This window comes from Rhinoderma darwinii, chromosome 1 (genome assembly GCF_050947455.1).
Source record: "Rhinoderma darwinii isolate aRhiDar2 chromosome 1, aRhiDar2.hap1, whole genome shotgun sequence".
Lineage (NCBI taxonomy): Eukaryota > Metazoa > Chordata > Amphibia > Anura > Rhinodermatidae > Rhinoderma > Rhinoderma darwinii.
In genome coordinates this window covers 261,308,125-261,329,530 of record NC_134687.1, presented here as the reverse complement: position 1 = coordinate 261,329,530, position 21,406 = coordinate 261,308,125, and the positions used below count along the sequence as shown (strand labels likewise).

The 21,406-nt window shown below is 42.2% G+C and overlaps 6 pseudogenes; all 6 read left to right on the top strand.

The window, feature by feature from the left end:
* The first annotated feature begins 14,258 nt into the window (after positions 1–14,258).
* On the top strand, positions 14,259–14,377 carry LOC142676074 (5S ribosomal RNA; annotated as a pseudogene).
* A 4,731-nt stretch (positions 14,378–19,108) lies between these two features.
* LOC142700544 (5S ribosomal RNA) lies at positions 19,109–19,227 on the top strand (annotated as a pseudogene).
* A 253-nt stretch (positions 19,228–19,480) lies between these two features.
* LOC142669261 (5S ribosomal RNA) lies at positions 19,481–19,599 on the top strand (annotated as a pseudogene).
* Positions 19,600–19,852: 253 nt separating this feature from the next.
* Positions 19,853–19,971, top strand: LOC142706306 (5S ribosomal RNA; annotated as a pseudogene).
* Positions 19,972–20,038: 67 nt separating this feature from the next.
* LOC142694563 (5S ribosomal RNA) lies at positions 20,039–20,157 on the top strand (annotated as a pseudogene).
* Positions 20,158–20,224: 67 nt separating this feature from the next.
* LOC142699987 (5S ribosomal RNA) lies at positions 20,225–20,344 on the top strand (annotated as a pseudogene).
* The last annotated feature ends 1,062 nt before the right edge of the window (positions 20,345–21,406 follow it).

The window sequence follows — 21,406 nt, the reverse complement described above, 5'->3', positions numbered from 1 at the left end:
AAATAAGGTATCACATACAGTGGCAAAAACAACTTGAAAAAACAGGTTATTCCCTGCTGACATTTTAACAAAATCAACAGTATATAGTGCACGGTTGGAGCATACAAACTTTGCATAAGGTCGTAATCACTTTTAACAAAGGTTAGAAATATTGTCCCATTCACTGTCGCAAGGCTTTTTGAGAGCCAAACAGATGCGTACCTTGAGGTGGAAGACTGTAAATCAGTATTTTTGGCATAAAACAAACTTAATACCCCAAAAAATAAACATAAGAAAACAAAGAAACTAAACAAACTCAGCTCAGTTTACAAGGTCATAGAGGTTACATCATACCAGGAGCATCAGGTATAAAGAGAATCTACATAGTATTTAGAGGACGTCCATTTATCCCATTGGAGACATTGAGAAGTTTGTGATCTTTGTAGAAAAATCGTTCTTTCCATAATACATGTATAATTGACCGATTGTATCACCTCAGTTAGCGTCGGAGTGGAGGTGTTCTTCCAATATCTAGCTATGAGGATTCTAGCAGAGCATAGCACATGAAAAATTATTGACCTATCATGAAAATGAAAATCAACTAACCCTACATTAAGCAGAGCTAAGGCAGGAGTACAAACTAGAGGGTATTGTAATATATTTGATAACAGTTTAGCAATCTTGACACAAAAGATTTGAATAGCCGGACAATACCAAAAAAAGGTGTGTCAGTGTCCCCACTCCTGATTTACATCTCCAGCATATATTAGACGAGGTTGGAGATATCAGTGAAAGACGATAAGGTGTCAGATACCATCTATAAAGCAATTTTCTGGTAGCTTCTAGGTGATGTACAGAATTGGATAATTGAGAGGCCAAAGAAAAGGTGGCCTCCCAATCCACACTATCCTGAGGTATGGCTAAGTCCCCCTCCCACCTCTTGACACAATGTAGAATTGGCTGTAGCTGAACATCTAAAATTGCTGAATAAGCCTTGGAGCCTTTGTGATTTTTAAGAATTGAAAAAAATAGTCTTCGTAGAATACTTTAGGGGGGAGGGGTTTCCTGCCAATAGGTTGCAGAAAATGCAGAATCCTAAGATATTTATAAAATTCTGTAGGTGGTAAGGAAAACCTAGTGACCAGCTCTGTAAATGTAGAAAGAACACCTCCATTCCATATGTCCCCAACTCTTTCAATTCCCAGAGTCTCCCACAGTGATAATTTTAGATTAGGAAGTAAATGTGAAAGGGTCCGCATTGACATGTCTGATATTCTTAGAGGAAAAAGAGCCTTCTGACCCACCATTAATTTCCACGTACAAATAGCAGCCTTAATGGTTAGCAGAGATGGAGTAGGGAAAGACACATTAAGTGTTGCAGCCCATAGATAGGTAAAAAGGGAATCAAAATGTCCACATGACTCTTCTATCAAGACCCACGACTTTATAGGGACGGGGTTAAGCCATTGTCGAACTTGATCCAGGATACAAGAATGGTAATATGCTGCCATATGTGGTACTCCCAAACCTCCTTTAGCTACAGGAAGACACAGGGTTTGAATAGCCACCCTCGCTTTTTGTTTCTTCCAGACATATTTAACCAAAATCTTCTGTAGTTTATGTAAATATGAAGCAGGGACCCATATAGGCAGATTTCTAAATAAATACAGGATTTTAGGAAGAATCAACATTTTAATGGCTGCAATACGTCCTACCCACGAAATTTCAAATTTTAGTTGCTCATTGAGCTCTTTTTCCAGCTGCGAAAGTAAGGGGATATAATTAATAGCATACAGTTGTGACACAGGGTATACCAGCTGAACCCCTAAATATGTAAGCCCTTGAGAAGTCCACTCAAAAGAGTATAAATTTTGCAAAGCATGAACATCATGCTCTGATAATCCCATATTCATAATTTTGGACTTGTTCTCATTCAATTTATAATATGAAACAGCGCTAAATGTATTCAGAATTGACATAATGTAAGGAAGAGAGGTACACGGGTTTGACAAGACCATAAGTACGTCATCTGCGAAAAGACCAATTTTGTGCTCCGTCTGCCCAATAATAACCCCTTTAATATCTGAAGTTGCTCTGATGACCTCTGCCAAAGGTTCCATCACCAACGTAAAAATTAACGGGGAGAGTGGGCACCCTTGACGTGTGCCATTGGATATAGAGAAGGACGATGATTGATAACCTGAGGCTAGGACAGGGGCAGAAGGTTGGGTATACAAAGCCATAATATCCCGCGCTTTCCCCACAATTCCAAACTTGCCCAGTACTGCATCTAAGTACCCCCAATGGACTCGGTCAAACGCCTTCTCTGCATCTAAAGATAAGAGCAATGAAGACGTCTGATTGCGCCCCACCCAATCTATAAGGTTTATAAATCTTCTCGTACCATCTACAGATGATCTCTGTTTAACAAAGCCAACCTGATCTTGGTGAATTAGATCAGGTAATATTGAGGCCAGTCGCAAGGCCAAAATTTTGGAGTATAGTTTCAAATCAGTATTGAGTAGACTAATAGGTCTGAAATTCTGCGGTCTGTCCGCAGGCTTGCCCGGTTTAGGCAGAGTTATAATGGTCGCTTGAAGCAATTCTGGGGGTATTTGACCGGTGGAATGTATATGTGTAAACAAGTGGAGGAGTTGGGGGGCTAAAATGGTCTTGAATTTTTTTAAATAATCATTTGTAAGGCCGTCAGCGCCGGGGGATTTCTGTGGTTTCAAAGTTGCTATGGCATCTAGAATTTCTATCAACTGAAAGGGCTGGGATAACACGTTTAGCTGGGAGGGCGCAATTTTTGGGAGAGAGATGGAATCTAAAAAATCCCTAATGGCCGTGGGGGTAGGTTGCGTAACCGCTGGGTCTTGATTTAAATTGTATAAAGAGGAGTAGTATTGTGCAATGGAATTAGCGATTTCTTGAGGATTAAATATAACCTCGTTTCGCTGGTTGTGAAGAAAGGGTATTCTGGCCTTAAAGGCCTTGTCTTTCATTTGTTGTGCTAGTAAGGCCCCCGCCCGATTACTGTGTCTGTAGTATTTTACTTTTAGTCTTCGTAGAGCCTTATCGTACTTATATAAGTCAAGCTGGTGTAGTTGTGCATGGAGATGACTAATTAGTCTAGACCGGTTAGTACATGGCATGCCTTTGTTTAATTGTGTAAGGCGGGTAAGTTCTTCTATTATGCGGAGACGCTATGCTTCTCTATTCTTCCTGTCTTTAGCTGCTAAACTAAGAAAGTGACCCCTCATGAAAGCCTTATGAGCACACCATACCATTGTAGGAGCCACATCTGGAGTAGTATTAAATTTAAAGAACTCTTCCATAGTGGAACTATGTGAGTCTTGGTATAAAGGGGAGTTCAGTATAAAGTGGTTAATTCTCCATGGGAATGAAGGAGGCTTATTAAAATGCTCAGATACCAGCATTGAAATGGGCGCATGATCCGACCATGTGATCAAACCTATGCGGGACGAGGTAATTTTTCCAAACAACAACTTATCCACAAAAAACATGTCAATACGTGAATATGTCCCATGTGGGTGCGAGAAGAACGTAAAGTCTTTTTCATTCAAATGTTGCATACGCCAAACATCTAGCAACCCCTCTTTAGACATGACCTGAAATAAATCTGAAGGAGAATGCAGAGCTCCCAGTGCTGAAGAGTCTAGAGACGGCCACATAATCTTGTTGTAGTCCCCTACTAGTATAAGATGCCCTTTTTGACATTTTTGGATCTGCTTAAGTCATTTGTTAAGAAAACGGATCTGGTGTGTGTTTGGCCCATACATATTAACAATTGTGTATTGTACATTGTTCAAATGACAGACAAGGATAATATATCTGCCTTCTTTATCAACCTGAATGAAATCTTGTACAAATGCGACTGACTGATGTATTGCTATAGAAACGCCCCTTTTTTTGGAGATGGCCGGAGCAGAGTATACATGTGGGTAATTTTTATGCTTAAGCCTACTAATATCTGCCAGGTTTAAATGTGTCTCTTTTGGCCTCGGCCCATAGCATCGACCTCTTATATGGACTATTTAATCCTTTAGTATTTAAAGAGGAGAATCTAAGTACCATTAAAAATTATAATAGGACATTTGTCGTATGCAACGTTCCACATTTTTTCCAAGGTAAAATAGATTCGTAACATTATATGTAGATTACGTATGACCTGACTTGCGAGCTGAGCAAATAAAACAACCCAAACAAATAAGCAAACACAAAATATAAACCAAACCAAGTATTGCAATCTAGTTCGCACATGTCGGTCCGACATTGCAATCCTAGAAGGGAGGGAAATCTGTAGTACCATGGTACAGACATGGCCCCACCCTAGGCTATATAAATGAGATAACCTAGAAGACCTTACTAGGAGAAAAGCATAAGACATATACGCCAGAATGCTACCCTCAGGAAATATGGCATGATATCACATTTATACTCCATACTTTGAAGTGAAATCTGCAGCGCATAATTAAGACACAGATGAACGACGGTGATGTTGTACTTCTCGCCATTCTGCCTCCACGTGAAGAGAGCTTTTAGGTGCTGGTCCAGCACGCACTTGTAATGAAGTACCAGGATTAGTACTTCTCGCAGCACTCAAGTTCCAACTTTCAACCAGAGCTGCCGCCTTGGTCGGAGATTCCACTACATGCTTTGCATCTCTGAATGAAATAATAAGCTTAACAGGGAACCCCCATTTATACGGAATCTGACAGTCCCGAAGAACCTTTGTAGTAACCGCAAATTCTCTCCTGCGTAATAAAGTAGCTGCAGATAAATCCGCAAATAGTTGAACGTCTCGGAACCTGTCAGGAAGGGAGTTCGAAGACCATGCTGCAAGGAGAAGTTTATCCTTAAAGTGATAATAATGGATCCGGGCAATGACATCTCTCGGTGTTGAAGTAGACAGAGAACGTGGTTTAGGGATACGATGTGCCCTGTCAATCAACAGGTCTAATTGAGGCGTATCAGGCAGAAGAGCCACAAAAAGATCCGTCAAGTATTCCCCCAATCGAGCATTTGTGATATCTTCAGGGATGCCTCTAAAACGAACATTATTGCGGCGCGACCTGTCTTCCATATCTGCCACTTTGTGCGTCAGCGCCTCCACTTGTTCTTCTAATCCCGTATTAGTATCCACCAGAGCATTATGAGCAGTTGAGAATTCCGCCATCTTTGTTTCAATATGGGACGTCCTGTCCCCTAAAGCTGTAAAATCTCTCTGCAGGTCATGAAATGCGTTCTGAATTGACATTTGTATAGAAGCATTTAGATCATGCAATAAATATTTGAGTGCAGCTTCAGTGACCGGTTTGTCAGGTCCCTCATTATGCATTAACATAGGCGCTGTATTCAATATGTGCTCTGCAGGAGAGCTTATACTACTCACAGATGCAGAAGATGGAGGCCTGGAGGAGAACAGTCCAGCTGGAGAGTAAGGTTGCCGCAGTGAAGTATCGGCGGCCCGAGATAGACCCGGTGACGAGACAACGAGGATCGCTCCTCTAGCTTCCCCTGATGTCCTCCTATTTGCTGCCAAGTCTCCCTGGCTTTCAACTGCAGGCGCGCCGGTGCCATATTGGATTCTTGCCGCCGGAAAGAACTCTGTGAGTTTTGCCGCCACCGGCTTTTTCTTTATTCTGCCCATAACAGATAAGTGCAGGCAGCGTTCTGGTGTCCTTAAATTACACTTTAGGTCTAATTCAGGTACTTGTAAGAGCCGTTTTGAGCCGCTAGTAGCCTAGGAGCAGCGGAGCTAAGGCAAAACGCGTCCTACTCCATGCGCTCTCGGCCACGCCCCCGGTGCGGTTGACTTTTTATTATGTTGTTTAGATTTTGTTTCACATTCGATTAAAAAGGACTATGGATTAAAACATTTAATGTCAATGGCCATTCTAAGCTGAATGTGAATTCTCTCGTCAGATCACAGAAGTTACACAGCTTAAGGCCTCGCTAGTACCAGTGTGGCAGACTGTCTGGGAATACGTGGTGCGGTTGACTTTTTATTATGTTGTTTAGATTTTGCTTCACAATCGATTAAAAAGAACTATGGATTAAAGCATTTAATGGCAATGGCCATTCTAAGCTGAATGATCCTGCTCTCGTCAAATTACACAGCGTAAGGCCTCGCTAGTACCAGTGTGGGAGACTGGCTGGGAATACGTGGTGCGGTTGACTTTTTATTATGTCGTTTAGATTTTGTTTCATAATCGATTAAAAAGGACTATGGATTAAAGCATTTAAAGTCAATGGCCATTCTGAGCTGAATGTGCCTGCTCTTGTCAGATTGCAGAAGTTACACAGCTTAAGGCCTCGCTAGTACCAGTGTGGCAGACTGTCTGGGAATACGTGCTGCGGTTGACTTTTTATTATGTCGTTTAGATTTTGTTTCACAATCGATTAAAAAGGACTATGGATTAAAGCATTTAAAGTCAATGTCCATTCTGAGCTGAATGTGCCTGCTCTTGTCAGATTGCAGAAGTTACACAGCTTAAGGCCTCGCTAGTACCAGTGTGGCAGACTGTCTGGGAATCCGTGGTGCGGTTGCCTTTTCATTATGTCATTTAGATTTTGTTTCACAATCAATTAAAAAGGACTATGGATTAAACCATCTAATGTCAATGGCCGTTTTAAGCTGAATGTGCCTGCTCTCGTCAGATCGCAGAAGTTACACAGCTTAAGGCCTCGCTAGTACCAGTGAGGGAGACTGTCTGGGAATCCATGGTGTGGTTGACTTTTTATTATGTCGTTTAGATTATGTTTCACATTCGATTAAAAAGGACTATGGATTAAAACATTTACTGTCAATGGCCATTCTAAGCTGAATGTACCTGCTCTTGTCAGTTCGCAGAACTTACACAGCTTAATGCCTCGCTAGTACCAGTGTGGGAGACTGTCCTGGAGCGTTTAATGGCAATGGCAATTCTAAGCTGAATATGCCTGCTCTCGTCGGTTCGCAGAAGTTACTCAGCTTAAGGCATCACTAGTACCAGTGTGGGAGACTATCTGGGGATCCATGGTGCGGTTGACTTTTTATTATGTCGTTTAGATTTTGTTTCACAATCAATTAAAAAGGACTATGGATTAAACCATCTAATGTCAATGGCCGTTTTAAGCTGAATGTGCCTGCTCTCGTCAGATCGCAGAAGTTACACAACTTAAGGCCTTGCTAGTACCAGTGTGGGAGATTGTCTGGGAATCTGTGGTGCGGTTGACTTTTTATTATGTCGTTTAGATTATGTTTCACATTCGATTAAAAAGGACTATGGATTAAAACATTTAATGTCAATGGCCATTCTAAGCTGAATGTACCTGCTCTTGTCAGTTCGCAGAACTTACACAGCTTAATGCCTCGCTAGTACCAGTGTGGGAGACTGTCCTGGAGCATTTAATGGCAATGGCAATTCTAAGCTGAATGTGCCTGCTCTCGTCGGATTGCAGAAGTTACTCAGCTTAACCCCTTAACGCTCCATGACCTACTATTAGGTCATGCTAACTGTAGCGTTCGCGCTCAGTGACCTAATAGTAGGTCATGGAGTAAACACGGCGCCGTTCGCGCCGTTCGCGCGGGGCGCGTTCATGAGCTGTGATAGCTGCTGTTTCTGACAGCAGACTATCACTGCTCAATGTGCCGGGACCGATCGCGGAGCTCCCCCGCCGATTAACCCCTCAGAAGCCGCATTCAATAGCGATCGCGGCTTCTTAGGGGTTAATCCGCCATCGCCGGCCTGCTACACGATAGCGGCCGGCGATGGTGACTATGGCAACCGGACACCAAACAATGGCGTCCGGCTATGCCATAGACGGAAGCCTAGTGGGTCCTGACAACGTCAGGACCCACTATGCTTGCTGTCAGTGAGTAGCTGACAGCTCTAATACACTGCACTACGCATGTAGTGCAGTGTATTAGAATAGCGATCAGGGCCTCCTGCCCTCAAGTCCCCTAGTGGGACAAAGTAATAAAGTAAAAAAAAAGTTAAAAAAAGATGTGTAAAAATAAGAAAATAAAAGTAAAAGTCCCACTTTTTCCCTTATCAGTCATTTATAATTAATTTAAATATATAAACAAACAAATAAACTATACATAATTGGTATCGCCGCGTCCGTAACGGCCTGAACTACAAAAATATTTTGTTATTTATCCCGCACGGTGAACGCCGTAAAAAAATATATTAATAAACCGTACCACAATCACAATTGTTTGGTCACTTCACCTCCCAAAAAATGGAATAAAAAGAGATCAAAAAGTCGCATGTACCGAAAAATGGTAATGATTGAAACTACAGTTCGTTACGCAAAAAATAAGTCCTCGCACGGCTTTATTGATTGAAAAATAAAAACGTTCTGGCTCTTAGAATAAGGTAACACAAAAAGGGAATGATTGTTTACAAAACGTATTTTATTGTGCAAACGCCATAAGACATAAAAAAAAACTATAAACATCTGGTATCGCCGTAATCGTATCACCCCGCAGAATAAAGTGAATATGTCATTTATAGCGCACGGTGAACGCTGTAAAAAAAAAAGTATACAAAAACAATAGTAGAATTGCTGTTTATTAGTCACCACGCCACCTAAAAATGGAATAAAAACTGATCAAAAAGCCGCATGCACCCCAAGAAAACTACAATGGATTCCTCAAGGGGTCTAGTTTCAAAATTGGGGTAACTTTTGGGGGGTTTCCAATGTTTTGGCACCACAAGACCTCTTCAAACCGGACATGGTGCCTAATAAAAAAGGGGGCTCAAAATCCGCTAGGTGCTCCTTTGCTTCGGAGGCCGGTGCTTCAGTCCATTACCGCCCGAGGGCCACATGTGGGATATTTCTCTAAACTGCAGAATCTGGGCAATACCTATTAAGTTGCGTTTCTCTGATAAATCATTTTGTGTTATTAAAAAAATGGTATAAAAAGAGTAAATTTCACCTCTACTTTGCTCTAAATTTCTGTGAAACACCTAAAGGGTTCATAAACTTTCTAAATGCTGTTGTGAATACTTTGAGGGGTCTAGTTTCTAAAATGGGGTGTTTGATAGGGGTTTCTAATATATGGGCCCCTCAAAGCAACTTCAGAAATGAACTGGAACCTAAAAAAATAAATAAATGAGGCAATACTTCGCTTCTTACATTATACTGATAATGAGCCGTGCCCACCCCGAGATGACCCCAGTTTTGACCGTTTGTATAAACGGAGACCCCTATTAGACCGTTTCAGTGCCCGGTTTTCCCAAGCATACACCCCCGAGAAGTGTTTTTCTATTGATGAGTCCCTGGTACATTTTAAAGGGAGGGTTCAATTCCGCCAGTACCTGCCAGGTAAGAGGGCAAGGTATGGCGTGAAGATGTATAAGCTGCGAGAGTGCATCAGGGTATACCTACAGATTTAGGATATATGAAGGAAAGGCCACCCGCAAACCAGACTGCATCCTGGACTACAATAGGTACATGGGAGGGATGGATTTGTCAAATCAAGTCCTGAAGCCCTACAGCGCCATGCGGTGTGGTATAAGAAGCTGGCCGGGCACATCATACAGATGGCTTTGTACAATGCGTACGTGCTACGTCGATGTGCAGGCCAGAGGGGAACTTTCCTGGAATTTCAAGATCTAATCTTTAGGGACCAGGAAGGGGGGGCACCCAGTACTTCTGGAAGCGAGGCCACACGCATCGTACCAGGGCAACACTTTCCAGGAGAAGTTCCCCAAACCGGTGGAAAGGGAAAGAGTCAAAAGAGGTGCAGAGTCTGCTATAAGAGGGGGATAAGGAAGAACACAATATACCAATGTGACACGTGTCCCGAAAAACCAGGGCTCTGTATAAAAGATTGTTTTAAAATGTATCATACATCCCTTGATTTTTAATTTACCCTGATGCACTCCGCACAGCTTACCCCCCTCATCTTTCCCTTCTGAGCCCTGCCGTATGCCCAGGCAGCTGATAACAGCCACATGTAGGGTATTGCCGTACCCAGGAGAACCCACATTACAATTTAAGGGGTGTATATCTCCGGTGGCGCATGCTGGGCACACTATATTGGACACTGAAATGGCATATATATATATAAAATTGCAAATCTCACACTGCACCATCTGCTGCGCATTATCTTTTACACAGTACCTGTGGGGTCAAAATGCTCACTACACCTCTAGATGAATGTCTTAAGGGGTGTAGTTTTTAAAATGGGGTCACTTCTCGGGGGTTTCAACTGTACTGGTACCTCAGGGGCTTCTGCATACATGACTTAGCACCAGAAAAGCTCCAGTAGGCCAAATGGTGGTCCTTCCCTTCTAAGCCCTGCCGTGTGCCCAGGCAGCTGATAACAGCCACATGTAGGGTATTGCCGTACCCAGGAGAACCCACATTACAATTTAAGGGGTGTATATCTCCGGTGGCGCATGCTGGGCACACTATATCGGACACTGACATGCCATATATATATATAAAATTGCAAATCTCACTCTGCACCATCTGCTGCGCATTATCTTTTACACAGTACCTGTGGGGTCAAAATGCTTACTACACCTCTAGATGAATGTCTTAAGGGGTGTAGTTTTTAAAATGGGGTCACTTCTCGGGGGTTTCAACTGTACTGGTACCTCAGGGGCTTCTGCATACATGACTTAGCACCAGAAAAGCTCCAGTAGGCCAAATGGTGGTCCTTTTCTTCTGAGCCCTCCCATGGGCCCAAACGGCAGTTTATCACCACAAATGGGGTATTGCCGCACTAAGGACAAATTGGGCAACAAAATGGGGTATGTTGTTCCTTGTGAAAATAAGAAATTTTGATCAAAAATGACATCTTATTGGAAAAAATATCATTTTTTTCATTTCACAGCCCAATTCAAATAGGTGCTCTGAAAAAACTGTGCGGTCAAAATGATAACAAAAACCATAAATGAATTCCTTGAGGGGTGTAGTTTCCAAAATGGGGTCACTTCTGGTGGGTTTCCATTGTTTTGATACCTCTGGGCCTCTGCAAATGCGACATGGCACCCGAAAACCAATCCAGCAAAATCTGGACTCCAACAAACACATAGCGCTCCTTTCCGTCTGAGCCCTCCCATGGGCCCAAACGGCAGTTTATCACCACAAATGGGGTATTGCCGCACTGAGGACAAATTGGGCAACAAAATGGGGTATGTTGTTCCCTGTGAAAATAAGAAATTTTGATCAAAAATGACATCTTATTGGAAAAAATATCATTTTTTTCATTTCACAGCCCAATTCAAATAGGTGCTCTGAAAAAACTGTGCGGTCAAAATGATAACAAAAACCATAAATGAATTCCTTGAGGGGTGTAGTTTCCAAAATGGGGTCACTTCTGGTGGGTTTCCATTGCTTTGATACCTCTGGGGCTCTGCAAATGCGACATGGCACCCGAAAACCAATCCAGCAAAATCTGGACTCCAACAAACACATAGCGTTCCTTTCCTTCTGAGCCCTTCCATGGGCCCAAACGGCAGTTTATCACCACAAATGGGGTATTGCCGCACTAAGGACAAATTGGGCAACAAAATGGGGTATGTTGTTCCCTGTGAAAATAAGAAATTTTGATCAAAAATGACATCTTATTGGAAAAAATATCATTTTTTTCATTTCACAGCCCAATTCAAATAGGTGCTGTGAAACAACTGTGCGGTCAAAATGATAACAAAAACCATAAATGAATTCCTTGAGGGGTGTAGTTTCCAAAATGGGGTCACTTCTGGTTGGTTTCCATTGCTTTGATACCTCTGGGCCTCTGCAAATGCGACATGGCACCCGAAAACCAATCCAGCAAAATCTGGACTCCAACAAACACATAGCGCTCCTTTCCGTCTGAGCCCTCCCATGGGCCCAAACGGCAGTTTATCACCACAAATGGGGTATTGCCGCACTAAGGACAAATTGGGCAACAAAATGGGGTATGTTGTTCCCTGTGAAAATAAGAAATTTTGATCAAAAATGACATCTTATTGGAAAAAATATCATTTTTTTCATTTCACAGCCCAATTCAAATAGGTGCTGTGAAAAAACTGTGCGGTCAAAATGATAACAAAAACCATAAATGAATTCCTTGAGGGGTGTAGTTTCCAAAATGGGGTCACTTCTGGTGGGTTTCCATTGTTTTGATACCTCTGGGCCTCTGCAAATGCGACATGGCACCCGAAAACCAATCCAGCAAAATCTGGACTCCAACAAACACATAGCGCTCCTTTCCGTCTGAGCCCTCCCATGGGCCCAAACGGCAGTTTATCACCACAAATGGGGTATTGCCGCACTGAGGACAAATTGGGCAACAAAATGGGGTATGTTGTTCCCTGTGAAAATAAGAAATTTTGATCAAAAATGACATCTTATTGGAAAAAATGTCATTTTTTTCATTTCACAGCCCAATTCAAATAGGTGCTCTGAAAAAACTGTGCGGTCAAAATGATAACAAAAACCATAAATGAATTCCTTGAGGGGTGTAGTTTCCAAAATGGGGTCACTTCTGGTGGGTTTCCATTGCTTTGATACCTCTGGGGCTCTGCAAATGCGACATGGCACCCGAAAACCAATCCAGCAAAATCTGGACTCCAACAAACACATAGCGTTCCTTTCCTTCTGAGCCCTTCCATGGGCCCAAACGGCAGTTTATCACCACAAATGGGGTATTGCCGCACTAAGGACAAATTGGGCAACAAAATGGGGTATGTTGTTCCCTGTGAAAATAAGAAATTTTGATCAAAAATGACATCTTATTGGAAAAAATATCATTTTTTTCATTTCACAGCCCAATTCAAATAGGTGCTGTGAAACAACTGTGCGGTCAAAATGATAACAAAAACCATAAATGAATTCCTTGAGGGGTGTAGTTTCCAAAATGGGGTCACTTCTGGTTGGTTTCCATTGCTTTGATACCTCTGGGCCTCTGCAAATGCGACATGGCACCCGAAAACCAATCCAGCAAAATCTGGACTCCAACAAACACATAGCGCTCCTTTCCGTCTGAGCCCTCCCATGGGCCCAAACGGCAGTTTATCACCACAAATGGGGTATTGCCGCACTAAGGACAAATTGGGCAACAAAATGGGGTATGTTGTTCCCTGTGAAAATAAGAAATTTTGATCAAAAATGACATCTTATTGGAAAAAATATCATTTTTTTCATTTCACAGCCCAATTCAAATAGGTGCTGTGAAAAAACTGTGCGGTCAAAATGATAACAAAAACCATAAATGAATTCCTTGAGGGGTGTAATTTCCAAAATGGGGTCACTTCTGGTGGGTTTCCATTGTTTTGATACCTCAACACCTCTTCAAACCTGGCATGCTGCCTAAAATATATTCTAATAAAAAAGAGGCCTCAAAATGCACTAGGTGCTTCTTTGCTTCTAGGGCTTGTGTTTTAGTCCACGAGCGCACTAGAGGCACATGTGGGACATTTCTAAAAACTGCAGAATCTGGACAATACATATTTAGTAGTATTTCTCTGGTAAAACCTTCTCTGTTACTAAAAAAAAATTGAATAAAATTGAAATTCAGCAGAAAAAATGAAATTTGCAAATTTCATTTCCACTTTGCTTTAATTCCTGTGAAATGCCTGAAGGGTTAAAAAACTTTCTATATGCTGTTTTGAATACTTTGAGGGGTCTAGTTTTTAAAATGGGGTGTTTTATGGGGGTTTCTAATACATAGGCCCCTCAAATCCACTTCAGAACTGAACTGGCACCTTCAAAAAAAGGCTTTTGAAATTTTCTTAAGAATTTGAGAAATTGCTGTTTATGTTCTAAGCCTTGTAACGTCCAAGAAAAATAAAATAATGTTCAAAAAACGATGCCAATCTAAAGTAGACATATGGGAAATGTGAACTAGTAACTATTTTGGGTGGTATAACCGTCTGTTTTTCAAGCAGATACATTTAAATTCTGAAAAATGCTATTTTTTGTAAATTTTGTCTAAATTTTGCAATTTTTCACAAATAAAGACTGAATATATCGACCAAATTTTACCACAAACATGAAGCCCAAAGTGTCACGAGAAAACAATCTCAGAATCGCTTGGATAGGTTTAAGCATTCCGACGTTATTACCACATAAAGTGAAATATGTCAGATTTGAAAAATGGGCTCTGAGCCTTAAGGCCCAAACTAGGCTGCGTCCTTAAGGGGTTAAGGCATCACTAGTACCAGTGTGGGAGACTATCTGGGGATCCATGGTGCGGTTGACTTTTTATTATGTCGTTTAGATTTTGTTTCACAATCGATTAAAAAGGACTATGGATAATAGCATCTAATGTCAATGGCCATTCTAAGCTGGATGTGCCTGCTCTCGTCAAATCGCAGAAATTACACAGCTTAAGGCCTCACTAGTACCAGTGTGGGAGACTGTCTGGGAATCCGTGGTGCGGTTGGCTTTTTATTATGTCATTTAGATTTTGTTTCACAATCGATTAAAAAGGACTATGGATTAAAGCATTTATTGTCAATGGTCATTCTAATCTGAATGTGCCTGCTCTCGTCAGATTGCGGAAGTTACACAGCTTAAGGGCTCGCTAGTACTAGTGTGGGAGACTGTCTGGGAATCCGTGGTGCGGTTGACTTTTTATTATGTTGTTTAGATTTTGTTTCACAATCGATTAAAAAGAACTATGGATTAAAGCATTTAACCCCTTCCCGCTCCTGGACGTACTATTAGGTCATGGCAGCTGTATCGTTCGCGCTCCATGACCTAATAGTACGTCTCGGGAGTAACGGCCATTTCGGCCGTCCTCCCGACAGATACAGGAGCTGTGACAGCTGCTGTCTTGTTCAGCAGCTGTCACAGCTCCTACAGCGGTCACTTCACCTCCCAAAAAATGGAATAAAAAGAGATCAAAAAGTTGCATGTACCGAAAAATGGTACTGATCGAAACTACAGTTCGTTACGCAAAAAATAAGTCCTCGCACGGCTTTATTGATTGAAAAATAAAAAAGTTCTGGCTCTTAGAATAAGGTAACACAAAAAGTGAATGATTGTTTACAAAACTTATTTTATTATGCAAACGCCATAAGACATAAAAAAAATTATAAACATCTGGTATCGCCGTAATCGTATCGCCCCGCAGAATAAAGTGAATATGTCATTTATAGCGCACGGTGAACGCTGTAAAAAAAAAACAATAGTAGAATTGCTGTTTTTTAGTCACCACGCCACCTAAAAATAGAATAAAAACTGATCAAAAAGCTGCATGCACCCCAAGAAAACTACAATGGATTCCTCAAGGGGTCTAGTTTACAAATTGGGGTCACTTTTGGGGGGTTCACAATGTTTTGGCACCACAAGACCTCTACAAACCGGACATGGTGCCTAATAAAAAAGAGGCCTCAAAATCCACTAGGTGCTCCTTTGCTTCTGAGGCCGGTGCTTCAGTCCATTACCGCACTAGGGCCACATGTGGGATATTTCTCAAAACTGCAGAATCTGGGCAATACGTATTAAGTTGCGTTTCTCTGATAAATCCTTTTGTGTTATAAAAAAAATGGTATAAAGAGGATTTTCTAACAAAAAAAAATATGTAAATTTCACCTCTACTTTGCTCAAAATTTCTGTGAAACACCTAAAGGGTTCATAAACTTTCTAAATGCTGTTGTGAATAATTTGAGGGGTCTAGTTTCTAAAATGGGGTATTTGATAGGGGTTTCTAATATATGGGCCCCTCAAAGCAACTTCAGAACTGAACTGGAACCTAAAAAAATAAATAAATGAGGCAATACTTCGCTTCTTACATTATACTGATAATGAGCCGTGCCCACCCCGAGATGACCCCAGTTTTGACCGTTTGTATAAACGGAGACCCCTATTAGACCGTTTCAGTGCCTCGTTTTCCCAAGCATACACCCCCGAGAAGTGTATTTCTATTGATGAGTCCCTGGTACATTTTAAAGGGAGGGTTCAATTCCGCGAGTACCTGCCGGGTAAGAGGGCAAGGTATGGCGTGAAGATGTATAAGCTGCGAGAGTGCATCAGGGTATACCTACAGGTTTAGGCTATATGAAGGAAAGGCCACCCCCAAACCAGACTGCATCCTGGACTACAATAGGTACATGGGAGGGGTGGACTTGTCAGATCAAGCCCTGAAGCCCTACAGCGCCATGCGGTGTGGTATAAGAAGCTGGCCGGGCACATCATACAGATGGCATTGTACAATGCATACGTGCTACGTCGATGTGCAGGTCAGACGGGAACTTTCCTGGAATTTCAAGAGGTGATTATCAAGAACCTAATCTTTAGGGACCAAGAAGGGGGGGCACCCAGTACTTCTGGAAGCGAGGCCACGCGCATTGACCAGGGCAACACTTTCCAGGAGGAGTTCCCCAAACTGGCAAGAAGGGAAAAAGTCAAAAGAGGTGCAAAGTCTGCTATAAGAGGGCGATAAGGGATGACACAATATATTAATGTGACACGTGTCCCGAATAACAAGAGCTCTGTATGAAAGAGTGTTTTAAAATTGATCATACATCCCTTGGTTTATAATTTACCCCAATTTTACTTACCCTGATGCACTCCGCACAGCTTATCCCCCCTCTTCTTTCCCCTCAGATCCCTGCTGTGTGCCCAGGCAGCTGATAACAGCCACTTGTAGGGTATTGCCATACCCGGGAGAACCCACATTACAGTTTATGGGGTGTAGGTCTCCGGTCAAAATGCTCACTACACCTCTAGATGAATGCCTTAAGGGTGTAGTTTTTAAAACGGGGTCACTTCTTGCGGGTTTCAACTGTACTGGTACCTCAGGTGCTTCTGCATACATGACTTCGCACTAGAAAATCCCCAGTAGGCCAAATGGTGGTCCTTTCCTTCTGAGCCCTCCCATGGGCCCAAACGGCAGTTTATCACAACAAATGGGGTATTGTGGCACTCAGAACAAATTGCACAACAGAATGGGGTATTTTGTTTCTTGTGAAAATAAGAAATTTTCAGCCAAAACTAAATATTATTTGAAAAAAATAATTTTGTTTTCATTCCCAGCCCAATTCAAATAAGTTCTGTGAAGAAACTATGGCGTCTAAATGCTCACATTACCCATAAATAAATTCCTTGAGGGGTGTAGTTTCCAAAATGGGGTCACTTCTGGTGGGATTCCATTGCTTTGATACCTCTGGGGCTCTGCAAATGCGACATGGCACCAGAAACCAAACCAGCAAAATCTGTACTCCAAAGAACACACAGCGCTCCTTCCCTTCTGAGGCCTCCCATGGGCCCAAACGGCAGTTTATTGCCACAAATGGGGTATTGCTGCACTCAGGAGAAATTGTGCAACAAAATTGAGTATTTTGTTCCCTGTGAAAATAAGAAATTTTGATAAAAAATTACATCTTATTGGAAAAAATTTCATTTTTTTAATGTCACAGCCCAATTGAAATAGGTGCTATGAAAAAACTGTGTGGTAAAAATGCTAACAACAACCATAAATGAATTCCTTGAGGGGTGTAGTTTCCAAAATGGGGTCACTTTTGGTGGGTTTCCATTGCTTTGATACCTCTGAGGCTCTGCAAATGCGACATGGCATCCGAAAACCAATCCAGCAAAATCTGGACTCCAACAAACGTATAGCGCTCCTTTCCTTCTGAGCCCTCCCATGGGCCCAAACGGCAGTTTATCACCACAAATGGGGTATTGCCACACTAAGGACAAATTGGGCAACAAAATTGGGTATTTTGTTCCCTGTGAAAATAAGAAATTTTTATCGCAAATGACATTTTATTGGGAAAAATGAATTTTTTTTCATTTCACAGCCCAATTCAAATACGTGCTGTGAAAAAACTGTGCAGTCAAAATGGTAACAACAACCATAAATGATTTCCTTGAGGGGTGTAGTTTCCAAAATGGGGTCACTATTGGGGGATTCCTACTGTTTTGGCACCTCAACACCTCTTCAAACCTGGCGTGCTGCCTAAAATATATTCTAATAAAAAAGAGGACTCAAAATGCACTAGGTGCTTCTTTGCTTCTAGGGCTTGTGTTTTAGTCCACGAGCTCAGTAGGGCCACATGTGGGACAATTCTAAAAACTGCAGAATCTGGACAATACATATTTAGTAGTGTTTCTCTGGTAAAACCTTCTGTGTTACAGAAAAAAAAAATGAATAATATTGAAATTCAGCAAGAAAAATGAAATTTGCAAATTTCACCTCCACTTTGCTTTGATTCCTGTGAAATGCCTGAAGGGTTAAAAAACTTTCTAAATGCTGTTTTGAATACTTTGAGGGGTCTAGTTTTTAAAATGGGGTGTTTTATCTGGGTTTCTAATACATAGGCCCCACAAAGCCACTTCAGAACTCAAGAGGTACCTTAAAAAAAAGGCTTTTGAAATTTTCTTAAAAATATGAGAAATTGCTGTTTATGTTCTAAGCCTTGTAACGTCCAAGAAAAATAAAAGAATGTTCAAAAAACGATGCCAATCTAAAGTAGACATATGGGAAATGTGAACTAGTAACTATTTTGGTTGGTATAACCGTCTGTTTTACAAGCAGATGCATTTAAATTCTGAAAAATGCAATTTTTTAAAAAAATTTCCCTACATTTTGCAATTTTTCACCAATAAACACTGAATATATCGACCAAATTTTACCACGAACATGAAGCCCAATGTGTCACGAGAAAAGAATCTCAGAATCGCTAGGGTAGGTTTAAGCATTCCGACGTTATTACCACATAAAGTGAAATATGTCAGATTTGAAAAATGGGCTCGCAGGCTTAAGGCCAAAACTAGGCTGCGTCCTTAAGGGGTTAATATCACTGGCCATTCTAAGCTGAATGTGCCTGCTCTCGTCAGATCTCAGAAGTTACACAGCTTAAGGCCTCGCTAGTACCAGTGTGGGAGACTGGCTGGGAATCCGTGGTGCGGTTGACTTTTTATTATGTAGTTTAAATTATATTTCACATTAGATTAAAAAGGACTATGGATTAAAGCGTTTAAAGTCAATGGCCATTCTAAGCTGAATGTGCCTTCTCTCGTCAGTTCGCAGAAGTTACACAGCTTAAGGCCTCGCTAGTACCAATGTGGGAGACTGTCTGGGACTACGTGGTGAGGTTGACCTTTTATTATGTCGTTTAGATTTTGTTTCACAATCGATTAAAAAGGACTATGGATTAACGCATTTAATGTCAATGGCCATTCTAAGCTGAATGTGCCTGCTCTCGTCGGATCACAGAAGTTACTCAGCTTAAGGCCTCGCTAGTACCAGTGTGGGAGACTGTCTGGGAATCCGTGGTGCGGTTGCCTTTTTATTATGTCGTTTAGATTTTGTTTCACAATCGATTAAAAAGGACTATGGATTAAAGCATTTAATGTCAATGGCCATTCTAAGCTGGATCTGCCTGCTCTTGTCAGCTCACAGAAGTTACACAGCTTAAGGCCTCGCTAGTACCAGTGTGGGAGACTGGCTGGGAATCCGAGGTGCGGTTGACTCTTTATTATGTCGTTTAGATTTTGTTTCACAATCGATTAAAAAGGGCTATGGATTAAAGCATTTAATGTCAATGGCCATTCTAAGCTGAATGATCCCGCTCTCGTCAGATCGCAGAAGTTACACAGCTTAAGGCCTCGCTAGTACCAGTGTGGGAGACTGTCTGGGAATCCGTGGTGCGGTTGACTTTTTATTATGTTGTTTAGATTTTGTTTCACAATCGATTAAAAAGGACTATGGATTAAAGCATTTAAAGTCAATGGCGATTCTAAGCTGAATGTGCCTGCTCTCGTCAGAACGATGAAGTTACACAGCTTAAGGCCTCACTAGTGTTTGTGTGGGAGACTGTCTAGGAATCCGTGGTGCGGTTGACTTTTTATTATGTCGTTTAGATTTTGTTTCACAATCGATTAAAAAGGACTATGGATTAAAGCATTTAAAGTCAATGGCCATTCTAAGCTGAATGTGCCTGCTCTCGTCAGAACGCAGAAGTTACACAGCTTAAGGCCTCACTAGTGTTTGTGTGGGAGACTGTCTAGGAATCCGTGGTGCGGTTGACATTTTATTATGTCGTTTAGATTTTGTTTCACAATCGATTAAAAAGGACTATGGATTAAAGCATTTAATGTCAATGGCCATTCTAAGCTGAATTTGCCTGTTCTCGTCAGATCGCAGAAGTTACACAGCTTAAGCCCTCGCTAGTACCAGTGTGGGAGACTGTCTGGGAATCCGTGGTGCGGTTGACTTTTTATTATGTCGTTTAGATTTTGTTTCACAATCGATTAAAAAGGACTATGGATTAAAGCATTTATTGTCAATGGCCATTCTAAGCTGAATGTGCCTGCTCTCATCATGATTGCAGAAGTTACACAGCTTAAGGCCTCGCTAGTACCAGTGTGGGGTACTCTCTGGGAATACGTGGTTCGGTTGACCTTTTATTATGTCGTTTAGATTTTTTTTCACAATCGATTAAAAAGGACTATGGATGGGGGGCGTGGCTTAGCAGCGCATGTGAAAGGAAGCATAAACCGGAGCTCCCGCTGCCGATATCCTACAGAACCATCCTAAAGACTCACTTCTCCTACCGGAGACATACCTGAGGAGAGAGGGGAAATCGTGGTGATCAGGGAGACAAAATTCTGGACGCATCGGAGGCTGTGATGACCCGATCCAGGAGATCCAGGACGGCAGAGGACGGTGAGCTGGGGGCGCAAGATGGCGCTGACATGTGCTCATATGCAGTGAACAGGGATGTGAGAGGGGCGGCGGCATCGCGGCTGGAACGCTTTGCCAGAAAAACCCCTGTGAACAGTGATAAGAGGGAAAGGATGGCGGATGGAGGGAAGGAGCAGGCTGGCCGTTCTGGATCTAGATTTGAACCGCTGCGAGCGCAAATGGAGGCAGAGGAGGAAGAGAATGGGGAGACTGTTGCAGATGACTTAGGAGGAGGATTGGATCGAGGTGTACAGACCCTGGACAAACCGGGCCCAACGCTGGCAGATGTTTTTTCGGCGGTAAGCCTGAGCAATAGCACGCTAGCTAAACTTACCTGCCAGGTGGGGGCAATTAAGGAAGATTTGTCCATAATACGGCATGATCTTCAAAAAGTGTCGGAACGCACGACAGCGGTGGAGGGTCGAGTTAGCGAAATAGAAGACAGTATGCTGCCTATGAGAAGAGACGTGAATGCTGTGGCGGTGGATGTTACGTATCTTTTAGCAAAAACCGATGACCTGGAGAACCGCTTGCGTCGAAATAACGTCAGGATGGTGGGCATCCCTGAAAAAGTTGAGGGGTCCAATCCAGATGCTTTCTTCGAAAAATGGCTACTGGAGGTTTTTGGCAAGGAATCGCTGACCCCACTGTTTGCGGTGGAAAGAGCTCATAGAGTGCCCACACGACCGGGCCCACCTGGGAGGCCACCGAGACCGGTGCTAGTGAAATTGCTTCATTATAAGGACAGAGATCTGATTCTTCGACAGGCCCGAGAAAGGC